Source organism: Strongylocentrotus purpuratus, unplaced genomic scaffold (genome assembly GCF_000002235.5).
Source record: "Strongylocentrotus purpuratus isolate Spur 01 unplaced genomic scaffold, Spur_5.0 spur5_contig_816, whole genome shotgun sequence".
Taxonomy (NCBI): Eukaryota; Metazoa; Echinodermata; class Echinoidea; order Camarodonta; family Strongylocentrotidae; genus Strongylocentrotus; species Strongylocentrotus purpuratus.
In genome coordinates, this window is record NW_022145520.1 from 1,347,316 (window position 1) to 1,360,280 (window position 12,965).

Genomic DNA, 12,965 nt, shown 5'->3' on the forward strand with positions numbered 1-12,965 from the left:
TCTTTCATTATCATTCAGTTGACGTCACTATGACGTCACTATCGCTGCTTGGTATTCTGGCAGCGGGGGTAAGCCGATCGTGGCTCACGTCATGCCATGCTCACTAAACCCTGAAGTTGGACAGAGGGGACAAGCTAAGAGTAGTGGGCTCAGAGGCGTAGCCACGGGGGCGGCATGAAGGGCACATTATTTTCCTATCGAATGGCGAAAAAATAAATGAAGAGATGGAAAGGGAAAGAAAAAGAGATGATCAAGGCGACGTTATGAAATTATGACTGCATCCCTTCCAGACACTGGCCCCACTTCACGGCATTGTTCTCTCGCATTAATTCAACTGGCTAGACCGGTCCCCCCAATCAAATGGCAAAAAGGAAATTTCAATGCATGGGGGAAAGAATTAGGGAGGAATAAAGTGAAAGGGGATAGACAATGTACAAAAAGAAGATGAATGTATCTCCTTCAACACAATCATCCTAGTCCACGGCCGATTTATCGCCCTCTTTTCAAGTAACACTGGCGCCCCCTCCCCCTAAATGGCTAGGTGCACACTACGCCACTCACAGTCTCGCGTATAGATACATGTAGCTTTGATACAAGTCCCCTTGAGGGCTGGAATGAATGCTGATTTTTGAGAACATCATCATCGTGGAGAGTGATGTTTATCTTACACCCGGTGAATATCAATTACCAGGGGCGTAGATTCGCATTCAGGATTGAGGGGACTACATTGAACTATTCGATTCTTACTAATGCAGCGGCAGCACCCCCCCCCCCCCCCCCTCCGATCCCCTCCCCTCCCCACACAAAAATACATGCACGGCCGTTTGAAAGAGCCTGAAAATACATATTTATAATGGTTGGATATTTTGGTGGCAATAAAAGTACCTGTAAACAACATCACAACTTTCATATTAGTGCATACTTGTGTTACATGTGGGCTATATAAACTTGAGTTAAAAACATGCCGAAATTACACTTTTAAATCTACCAAACTTTAACATCATAAATCTAACAAACTTATCAAGTTTTTACAATAATCTGACATGTCTGGTATCAAATAGTTAACATTTGCAATGTTGAATGCAGTAATCATATTGATTGAGCTACACACTGTGTGAATAAGACTATAATTATTATTTGTAAATTTATCGGCGGTTTATGCTCCATGATGCAAATTTAAAATAAAGTCTTTGAGGGCAACCACTCCAGACCTCCCCCCCCCCCCTCCCCCTCCCGTCCCCGAGTTAACGCTCCTGTTCAACATGAATATTATAGATTGATCGTCCTAAAAGAAATATCATGGCCAACACTACTTTATTATTATCGATTCTGGTATTATTCGGTAAAATCAAATGCTTCTTCGTAGTTTTTTTTGTATTTCTTTCCTTCTACAATATTACAACACACTACAACATTTCACTGATTGATTCCCGATTAGATAACAAAAAATCATTACTAGAATATCTTTAAATCAGTTGCTGAAGATCTCGAATATCCATCAGAGTAATGACTTGAAACGTAACTTATACTTGTCTGGGAAGCAGATTATTAAAAGGACATTAGTTGAAATGTAATATTTTGGGGAAAGATTGTTTAAATGTTAAGAGAAACGACAGACAGACAGATAGCCAGACAGACAGACAGATAGCTAGATAGACAGATAGCCAGATAGACAGATAGCTAGATAGACAGACATACATACAGATAGACGGACAGACAGACAGTTTATAGCATAATGAAAGGGACAGAGAAACAGGGAAGAAAAAAGATTTATAACTGACATCTCATCTACAGTCTTATCTTACTTGATAACAAGTTAGAACAGGTGGTTGTACAGTGGCATCGCGCCAGTGATTTTTAAGTTTTTATGTCCTTTTGTCGATCAAAATGTGATTGTCTGTGGCAAAAATGTATCAAGTTTATGTATTTTATAATCATGCATGAAAGTTGGTTCACAATTTTTTCCCAACCAACTTTGTGACATTAATGATCAAAGTCATGTCATCTAATTGCGCCACTAAAATTAAATACTATTTGTTATTACAAGTAGTTCATGTAATTTCCCCCGACAACTATACAGTTAGATTAATAGTGTTTTCTGATTGAAATTAAGAAAATAAAAATCAACAAAAATATGTCCTGAAACAGTAACCACCTGTTATTTTTGCTGGTTAGTTGACAAAATGAAACCAAATCTTCGGGATAATTCTGTTTGTTTTCTCCATTTCTATTTCTGTATAAGAATAACTTGTCCGTTTGATTTGTAGTTGCCGGCGGCGAAGCATATGAATTAGGATTATACGAAGAAATATAGGATATATTCTATATACGGGATTACTAACCACGTCTATGACATGACATGGACGAATACATTGTTTAATTTTGCAAACTAACCAGCAAAAATAACAAGTGGTTACTGTTTCAGAAAATGCTTTTGTTGATTTTTATTTTTTCTTAATTTCAGTCAGAAAACACTAAAAATCAAACTGTGGTTGTCGGGGGTTATTTATACATAAACTACTTGAAATGCCAAATATCATTTGATTTATTGGTATCACTAAACCTCATTTCATTAAGTATAACTTGTGGCAGCGGGAAATGGGTACCTAAATGTTTTTAAAATATCATCCTGGTCAAAATAGAAAAAGATTAGGCTGAAAATAAATTATCATAATCATGGAAAGCGAAATTATGGAAGTCGTTTTCCTAATACTTTGTTGAAAAATTATTTGATGTGAAACGTATTGATTTTTCCCTAAAAATCAAATTGATTGCTTCATTTTCATTAGAGGAATGGAGCTTAACATGACCAAGTAAAGATGGAGGGAGTATTCGTGTGCGTGCGTTATTAATTCTTTATCATGGTGAAAACCATCCAAGAACAAAATGTCTACAGACACGTTTAAATCTCCCAAAGGATCGGATCAATGCATGATTGCTCGAGTACAAAAGGCCTGATCTTTCTCTATTTCATGAGACTGTGCTTGTTAATACGCTCTTGACATCGGATATATGCTAATAAGTGAAATTCTGAACACCTCCGAGTCACGCCGCTCCTTTCAGCTCGTGAAAGATTTAATTACAAAGCACTTATGCCTATTCGAGGATGTCTCTTCACGCTTCGCGAAGCATTACGGGTGCGCTCGAGCTAGTTCCTCAAATTCTGCGAAGAGGTAAATGGCGATTTTTCGTCTTGTGATCACGGCGTAATGATGCGACTCTCCATCAAGCTTCAGTATGCTAGTCATAAAGTCATGATCATACTTCTGTTGTTGGTGTTGTTTCTGTTGTAATTGCATGTTGGTCCAACTGTTGTTCTTTCTTTCTCTGTCCACGACTCTCGTGCTTTTGTTTGATTTTTAATGTAGCCCCGCCACAATGTTTGTTGTATTTCTTTGTTTTTAACCAAAATGTGGAGAAGAAAAAAAAATTATATTGAATTGAATAGAATACACGATCTGACTCAGATCCGATTTTATTTTGAAAAAACTATACCACATCAGTTGTAAGAATTTCAAACTATAAAGTCTTTCAGATAAAATTGTTAACGGTCAAGCGATAATAATGGGTATTGAATAGGGATCGTTAGCCTTCTGGTCGAAAAAGGACCGAAATCGGCTCTAAATTGGGGGCATTTTCGCGAGCGGTCTAAAAAATGAGAGTATGATGATGATGATGATGATGATGATGATGATGACGATGGAGATGACGATGATGATGATGAAGATGATGATGATGATGATGATGATGGTGATGATGATGATGATGAAGATGATGTTATATTAAATCCTCTTAGTCGTCTGCTTAGAAGCAGGAGAGTATCAAATCTTTGGGCAATTATTGCTGAAGTCTTGCTGACTCTTAGCAGAAGTTAAACGGTGCTAATTGTCAACGATAACAAAATTATACAGACTATACTTACACAAAAAATATTTACATGATTTATATTGATCAAGAATTACTGGCAAAGCCTTATACTGACTTTATTCAGGTCATGCGAGGATACCTTACGAGGTATACTCATTTGTAAGCCTCCCACGTCCACCCATCCCAAACAGCGATTTGAGCTCATTATTAATTTTATGTAGAAAATGTATGGACGGATAATGAAGGGCCAAGGCATAAAAATCCTTGTTGGGGAATTAAGTGAAATAAATTGACATTTCAGTGATATTCTCTGGCATTGGTGTAGCATGGGTCTAGCCATTGAAGAGGGGGTGGGGGCTGATGTCATGGAGGGGGAGAGGCATTCGACTTAGTACGTGGATGTAATGCGAGGAAACAGGTTTGTCGAGTGGTGGATGAGCGCGGTTGGAGGGTTTCGTAAGTTTCTTTTCACGTTGACTTCCCACTCCCCCCTTAATAATAATAATAGCTAGTTCTTATATAGCGCTTTTCAGGACCGAAAGCCCTCTCAAAGCGCTTTACAGATATATTTATTATTACCCCGGTCATAGGATTCAGGCTTACCCGCACACAATGTATGCACATTCTCCACTCCCTGAGGAGCATTCCAGCCAGGCGTCTTTTTTTACAAGCGCACATTAATTTTGCTAATCTAACCACATTAGCTTTCGCATCCTACCGGGTACCCATTTAACACCTGGGTGGAGAGTGGCAAAATAATGTAGACAAAGGCACTCTGACCCCCCCCCCCCCCCCTCCCACCCCTCCTCCCCGCTTTTGGTATCCTCTCTCTCTCTCTCTCTCTCTCTTCGCCATCCAATCGGGGCATGTGTCCCTCCATACTCCCCCGTCTTCGCCAAAGTTCTCTGGCAGTGTGACCGGATATTGCTAGTCATTACATGTAAACCGAGTCGCCACGTACCCGATGCGAGGCGAACGGGCAATACTGGAAACGCTGAGAAACACCATCAGCCTTCAATATGGGTTATTTATTAACATGGTCAGGACACAAAAATGATTTATGGTCGAAATTTGGTAATATAATGCGTGCAGTTGGTACAAGTAAAAGGTGGTATATATTAACAGAGATCTGCCGGAGCTCACGCAATCATTCTTCGCATAAAACGGGAAATCCAATCGTTCATGTCGGATAGCGGTGTTGAGCGAATAGTGATACAATGTATCAACCTCGTTTTTTAGTAAATCTTTTAACACAATTTAAACACTCCGTCGACATTTTAAAGGGGAATCTAACCCAAATAGACAACTAATCTTTTTTAAAAGAAGAACAATTAGAGAAGCAAACTGATGAAAGTTCCAATTAAATCTGTCCAAATACATGAAAGTTATTGCGTCGACCAATATTCGCTCAGTGAAAGGGGGGGGGGGGGGTTAAGGAGCATTCAGTTGTTTTTTTTCAGCACACCCCCCCCCCTTGAGCAAAAAAAAAATATATCCCCCCCCCCCCCCCCCCCCCCCCCCCCCCCTGCGTACGCGCCTGACCCCAAAGGAGAAGGAACTGATGAGAAAAACAGAAGTTAATGATATTTTTGTACACGGCAAATGGGAGAAATATCCGAATCAATACGTCACAATCCACTGACCGAACTACCAATTTGAGATTTCCATAGACTTAGCGATCTCATATTTCAAACATTCATAACTTCCTTATTATTGGTCCGATATATTTCAAGCTTTTGCGATTCTGTTTTTGTATTTTTTTTTTTTTTTTTTGCATTCATACAAACCAACAAACAATCCAAGGGTTGGATTGCCTTTTAAAGATTTTTCGGTACCGATCAGTGTCCATTTGTAGTAGGTCCATGGTTCGATCGATCGCGCGTGGACGGACGAGCGCGCAATCTTATGTAAATTATATGCAAATTAGATAAACAGAAATTTATTGTAATTCTCGTTTTTCCCGCTGTCTGCTTACGTTTGTTTACTACGAAGGTAAGATAATATTTCCTCATTTTCTTGTTCAAATAATGATGTTTGATGTGTGAAGTAGAAGAAAATTAATTTTTCTGTTGAAATCTTGGATTTTATAGGAACTCTAGCGCGATTCACGGATTGTCACGGTTGACGCACGGTAAAAATATCTTGCAGATCTACTCTGCGCGTCGTCCTTTATAGCCTTAGGCGATTTTATCAGTCCCACATGCACACATTCTGGTTGCCTTTTTTCTTTAAATTGCCTGTGTGTGATCTGACTAGGTCTAGGAAGGGAACAAATTACAAAGGGCTTGTAAGTTGTAGGTCTACATTAGATCTAAATTTAGCCCCGGAACGTTGTCACGTAGTGGCAGTAAGATCTATATCATATCTCGTGTTCATTTTTAGTAAATTTTGGTGAATTTTTAACAATGAATTGAATGATGCTTGTGTATAAATTTGAGAATCAAAACGAGACAAAACAGGTCGCCGTGGCCTGCCGCCTAACTTACTTCGTAACTTTGATTCTAGTTCTAGACCTACTGCAAACTCTAAGTTCTAGGTCTAGATCTAGTTTGTTCTTATCCCATCAAAATATATTTAGGGTCTACTTTAATAAGTTAATAAGATCTAGAGTCTAGACTAGATCTAGATCTAGATCTAGACTCTAGGTCTAAGTAGACATTGACTTTTTTTGCATGATCGCGCAATGCACGTAGACTGCATATAGGGATGCGTGTAATCTCTATGGGAAGAATTTTAGCACACAACATCGGGTGCGCGATCAGACACCCTAGCACTATGTCTGGTGTTTTCAATAAACTGAACCGAACTCACTTTAATTACCACTAGACTAGATCTAGATCTACACTTTTTTTCAGTTGCACAATCCAATATTGTTGTTGTTTTTTTACCTCTCTATTTCAGCAGAAGATAACCATTGTTGCAGTTTGTAGAAGTCTAGTCTAGTACTAGTAGATCTAGTAGTAGTCATGTCTGAAATCACAGAGAATCGTGCTGTCAAGGTAAGTAAAAGTTGACCAGAATTCAAATCATTAATGAAATTAGGTGATATTATTGATGGACTTGAATGATTAAGAATGAGATATATATATATATATACATGTAGGTCTAGAATCTATATATATAGACCTATATCAATCAACTAAATATAGATCAATACCGGTAGAAATTAATATATTGCCCCAAATGCTGATGAGGTTAATATGAATCAAATAAGAGCAATATCATCATAATTCATGCAATTTTAAGTCGATTATAAATTAGAGCTCATGAAATGCAATTCAAGATGATGGTTGCTTGCCAAGTATCCTCCATTTTGATTTTAGTATGTACATTGACTTATTTATTCAAGGTTTTATTCAAGACTTGTCAAAAAGTCCAAAGACTAAAAATGCACTTAATCCATGTATTTTTTTTTGGGGGGGGGGGGCACATTGCTGCATTTTTAGTTCTGCTTAGTCTTTTTTAGTAAATGGTATAACATGTTGCAATGATAATTATGATGTTAGAACAAGAAAAGAATTTATAAATCCTCTAAGATTTAAAAATTAGAACAAATTTAAAAAAAATCAGTTTTTAATAATGTTAACTTTTGTGTTTTGTTTGATTTTTAAAACTTAGTTAATATAGATCTACACCTCTTTTTGTTCACATTCTATTGTCAGAAACAAGCAAGAAAAAGGAAATTAAATTTCAGCAAGGAGGAGCAGCTCCAAATCGTTGAATTTGTTAAGAAAAGACCCAATGACATTTGGGGAAAGGCGGGACACTGTGGAGCGAAGGTACAGTAAAGTGTTTTTAGATTATTTTTTTGTATAAATGACAAGTAAATGTGCGTCAGAAATTCATGGAGGCTGTTGAAGGAATTTTAGCCTTTAAAACAATATTTAGTTGGAAATTAGGTCTTATTGCCACCGCCCCCCCCCCCCCCCTCTACCCCCTAGAAAAAAAGGACAAGACTTATAAAAAAATAATGATAGTCTAAGATTTCGTAAAGTGTGTAGGGAAAAATCTGGATCATCCATTTTAAAAGTTAAATACATGTATGAACAGTTTTAATGCACATAAATCTATTGACATAGTGCACTTTTACCTGAGACCTTATCCTTTTATAAAGAATGAATTTATCCATTGATATTTAGGTAACCCACAATTCACTCCAGCAAAAGTTGCCCCTGTCTTAATTTCTCTGAAAAATCAGGGTTCTTAGTTCATAATGTTAGGATAATGATTCGGGTTAGTGTAGGTTCCGTGTTTGGCTTACAAATGTGCAGATTTTCCATTGGAGCAGTTGTCGGCAGATCAAATGCAATGGAATGGATATTCGGGTAATTCAAGACAAACAATAGGGACTTTTAGATTTGCTTGGACTGATACGTGTGACGTCCATTCAAGGCAATGCATTAAAAGGACGTTGACCGTAGCAATCCACGTTGTCGTTTGGCAATTCTAAAAGTCCCTAATTTATTCTCAGGTGGACGTGAGGAAACAGAAGGCATGGGAGGAGTTGGCTGTCAGCCTGAGGAGCAGTGGCGGGCAGGCGGAGAGAACATGGAGAGACATTAGAAAAAAGTGGTGGGTCCTTAAGCGCAGAGGCATGAGTATCTATCGCAAAGCAATTATGCTTACAGGTGAGCATATTATTATGGTATGGTGCGCAGTCCGTCCATCTATTATCCATCTGTTAGCAAATTCTTATGAGGGTAATACCTCCTTTATTTCTTTATAAAATTTCTTCGTTTCTTGACTTAAATGGATTGATGATATTGATGAGCATATATGCACATGAAGGTGATATCACTTGACTGGTAGGTCAAAGTTCAGAAGTCAGAGGTTCAGAGGTCATAGATCACATTTCTCAAGATATCTTAAAGCCTATCTGCACAAGTTAAGCAAGGAGGGATAAGACCTCCATGCAAGGTCACTGACAGGTGGTTATCTCATCAAATCACCTCTCAATTAACATAAGAAAAAGGGGAACATGGGGGATCAATGGTCACCTATTAGGTATTGTTTGCTATATAGAGGGCTCAAGTAGCTATAAGTGGTGCAGTGGCCTGTGGGGCTTTTAGTTCTAATTCAGATAAGAACTTCAAACCTAGCACCTGTGAATCAGTTTAGCGAAGCACACTGAGATTGCCATTCATGATGATTACAGTACCGTCTTCTAATTACCATGGTGTCGATTGCACTTGATGAAGGGGATTCCCTTAAGATAGCACTGCATTTTGATCATATAGTGGGATCGCTATACCTGGTAATCATGTCTCAGATAGACTGTTATACCTCAATGACTTGCTCGTCCTTAAAGTGTGATGTTCTGACTGGCAGTGGTCTTGTTTTTTCGTTCTTTCATTGTTACTTCACATTTATGTTTTCAAAATTATTGTCAAAAATTATTATCAATTCTGTCTTTTTCTAAAATATTTAGGAGAACGGCCTACTCCCAATGATTTGGTGAATGATTTGGTGATGGAGAAAGTGCTTGAGGTGATGGCCCCAGAAGGTGTGGAGGTACAGCCAATTTTAGGCAGCGATACTGAAGCTGGGTTCTCAGAAGATTCATGGTCGAGGGTAGGTTCAATATCTATTTTGTTCCTAAGATATTTAAGTGTTTTTTTTTTTTTAATGTGTTTTTTTTAAAGACACTTCTTTTGAAAACCGGGCATGGTGGCTCAGTGGTTAGAGCGCCCGCCTCATGAACGGGAGGTCGTGGGTTCGAACCCAGACCGAGTCATACCAAAGACTTACAACAATGGCACCTTCTGCCTTCTGGCTCAGCATATCAGATTGGAGAAGGGTAGTAATAACATATTATGTTGTGCAGGGCCCGCTGGAAGAGCAGTTTCATAACTAAAGTGGCTACCCTGGGTACATAAAACGTTATTATTATTACTATTATTATTATTATAATGAAATAATCCTCAACATTTATGTACTACTCACAACAGACTGATAGAAAAAATGTTTTTCTGATGGAGAAACCAACCTGTCGAGTTTACAAATTCTCTTATTGGGTTGAATTTTGGATCGAGCTTAGAACACAAGATGATAAAATTCAGATTTGTTCAGACTAGATTGATGAAAACAAAAATGTGGATAAATTACACGGAGCCAAAAACCATGAGGATGCATGAATTTCTTTTTAAACACAGTTGTGTGTGTGTGTGTGTGTGAGTGTGTGTTTGTTATTTTGGAAGGGAGCCGTAGGGGCACTTAGGTATATTGGTAATACATGAAAGTATATGTAACTGTCAATTCAAGACAGCTCTCTAGGATCTACTTTGAGCTTTATAGCTGTTCTATAGACCCATGATTACCCTGTACATCTCTTGTACAGTACGGTCCCAAGTTCTGAAGTCCTGGGCCCTTTTTCATGAAACTTGATATCAATAACAAGTTACAAGCTACTGTTATAAGCTACTGAATTCATGGTATCTGATTGGTTGAGAGCAAATTTGTCATAGAAATTCAGCAATTGTTATAGATAACAAGTTTTATGAAACGGACCCCAGGTCCTGCTCCTCTGATAGTGCTTCTTTTGCGGAATGTCTTCTTCCCAAATTTGGGGACACATGTTAGCTGAAAAAATAATAATATGTTGGGTAGAGTGACTTTGTATATCTGTAAAGCGCTTAGAGACATTGTATTAAGCTCTATATAAGCGGAATATTTTTTTTTAAATAATTTTTTTTCTTTCTTTTTTTAAATTCCATTCTTATCAGGAATGCACGCACTCCCAGAGGTCAGAAAATGACATTCACACAGATACCAGTAGCAATGATGAAGGAGAGGGAACGGGGATGGAGAATCTCCATGACGGCGTGGTTAAGGCCGTCAAGAACCTGAACACAGTGATTCAACCTAATGACCTCATCCACAGTGATCTTCTGAGGATAAGTGCTCAGTTGGACACCATCATTGAGCTCCTGAGGGCGCTTGTCAAGGTAGGCAAGGAGCAATAAGAGTCACTGTGTCCAGGTTCTCCACATTTGTATTATGTTCATTATTAGGCCTACTAGAAAAGATGTTGTATTGCCCTTTAGGTGCCAAAACATGGGTCGGTCGGTTGGATATCACTTTTTTCTTTTACTGTTTTTTAGTTTTACTCCCTCTTCGGGCAGATATTTATCACTTTAGAATGCTTTAATACAAAAAAACAAAAAAAACGTTTTTTTTTTTTTTTTTGTTGTTTCTTGTTGTTGTTTTTTTTTTGTTTTTTGTTTTTTTTTTTTTTGGGGGGGGGGGGGTGGGTTTGGTTTTTTTAAGCCGACCGTAGATTCCAAGATTATGGGATCGGTCGCAAAGGGCAATACAACATCTTTTTTTTAAAGGCAGTCAATCAGTGGTTGTAGTGGAGCATAATCGTTGTTTACTGGTGTTCTGAAGAAAAAAAATTGTGTGTTCGAAAGATATATATAAATGTACAATGACAATGTAAATATAACATAAATACATGACATGAATTATAAAAATACATGTTCTACAGCGTTATACATGTACATTATACAAATATTTAAAAATAGTTATAAGTAATTTTAGTGTCAAGAGTAAAACAATAAATGATTATTTACAATGAGTTTGTGATCGATGGTAAAATAGAGTAAATAGAGTCTGACTCTCGTTATCTAAAGCCTAAACTAAAGTTTAATGAAAAATACACAATGTGTTTCCAAATCCTTTAAATAAGATTTGTGTATCATATAACAATTTTAAAAAACAAGACTGGTTGCTATTTACATCTATATAATTACATGATATAATTCGTGGTTTTCACCCAAGAATAATTTTGTAAATTCATTTACGAAAATAGGTTCTTGATCTCTCAATTCTTAGATCAGTAGGAAGCATTTCCCAAAAATTACTTCCAACAAACGAAACAAGAAGAGATTAAACCTTCGTTTCTTTGTATGCTGTAAATATGTTTTCTTTTGGGTATTGTATAATAATTACTTTTGAAAAGGAGACCATTTTTAACACTTCTTTTCATAATTCTGTTAATTCATGGTTTCATATGGTTTTATATTGAGTCAATTCTCAATTTCTATGGAGGTTTCCAAACCTCTTACAACAGTTTCTACTAAAGATTAAAATGACTCAACCTTGTTGACAGTCACAAGAACTGCATATGGGACAACATACACAAAAGTCATCTGACATGACATGTTAAGCTTTTTTTCGCCACATTTGGGATTTTGAGAGCGATGGAAGAACAATCCCTATAAGGAAACATTTCACTATGATATTCTTCCAAACTGACCACACACAAACATAAAGCTCACGAAATATGTGTTTATCTTAACCAGAGCCCAACCTTCTCTTTAAGATGTAGGACATCGAGCGCTTCGCACGTTCATTCATCCATAGTCTATTGCATTTCATAGCCGATGGTACCCTCATTTAATTGACCTCTTTTAGAGATCGGGTTTCAATCCGCTTCTGATGGAACCCATCAGTGAGCTCAAGCCAACTGGTAATAAATCGGGTCAGAAAGGCCTGGTGCAAGCGAAGGGTGTTATAATGTATCCCTCTCGCGTGAAGTTACAATATACCGTCCGAGTAGTGTACGTACGTATCAACGGCTTTAAAGGGTTTTGTACACAAGGCGTCGGTTATGGACGGATGCCTGCGTCAGGCCAGCGTGGTGCCTGGTGCGATCTAGTTTTAGTATTATTCAATACTTCATTTTACTTCTACACGATATGGAATACGCATTTGTCCTAATTTCAAAAGTATGATTTGAGTAATGCATAATTGTGTACATGTGTTTACTTTTGTTTTTGTTTTAAAGATTTTACTTATTTAATATTTAACATAAAATATTATGTTCTTAACGTATCTTTTTACACTTCGTTTTGTTTTTACTATATATACCAACAGATTTGGATGAGCATAACCTATTTAAATTGTTTATCTTTTAGGCCTATCAATATAGTCTTAATTAACTTAAATGTTTTTAAATGATGTGTTATGGTTGTAAATTTGTCAGTGTTATATTACTTCTGTTTTTATGTCATGATTATGTTGCTTTTTACACGGCCCTGATTGAAACCAGTCTGCGAACTGTTTCAGGCTTTTACCGTGTATAAATAAAATAAACC